Genomic DNA, 699 nt, shown 5'->3' on the forward strand with positions numbered 1-699 from the left:
GTCGCCATTGACCATAAGCCGTAATCTTCTACTGTATCACCTAAAAAAGTGACATTTCATCAACCAAGTCAGCACAGGCGGAACATAGAGAAACCCAAGGTGGATATCCGTCCATGAATTTTACGGAACAAAAATTTTTACACTAAAAAAAAGAAATTTATTAAAAAATAAGGGTTTTTTTAGTGTTCGTCCTTGCTGAATATGAAAAATTTAAAAAAAATTTACACTCTTCCCACATATATCCGATTTCAAGTTCCACCGCTGCAGGTAAGCCCAAACCTCCAAACAACAATCACCATTCCAACTTCCCTATGTTCTAAGGAATCTATTCATTGACCGTACACATGAGCATGGGGCAACGTGAGCTTATCCATTAAGAATCCTCGTCAGCAACGTGGGCACGCGGCTTGTCTCCATAAGATCTATTATGTAATGATCAGATGACTCCACGTGTCGCTATAGTTATAGTCGCAGGCACACATGATCGATTTGAATTAATATCTTCCTAAATTACATCCAGGTTCAGTTGGTGACGCATCACTCTTTAGTCCCTATCTTCCCGGATAGAAGGAGATATGATGGGTTAACGGGTCCTCCTTGTACACTATTTCCCCAACATTATCATTATCATTATCATTTTAATTTTAATTATTCCCCGTTACACATTATTTTTTTTACAAGTAGAATGCAGTAATATGT

The sequence above is a fragment of the Rutidosis leptorrhynchoides genome, chromosome 3, assembly GCF_046630445.1.
Source record: "Rutidosis leptorrhynchoides isolate AG116_Rl617_1_P2 chromosome 3, CSIRO_AGI_Rlap_v1, whole genome shotgun sequence".
NCBI classification, from domain to species: Eukaryota; Viridiplantae; Streptophyta; class Magnoliopsida; order Asterales; family Asteraceae; genus Rutidosis; species Rutidosis leptorrhynchoides.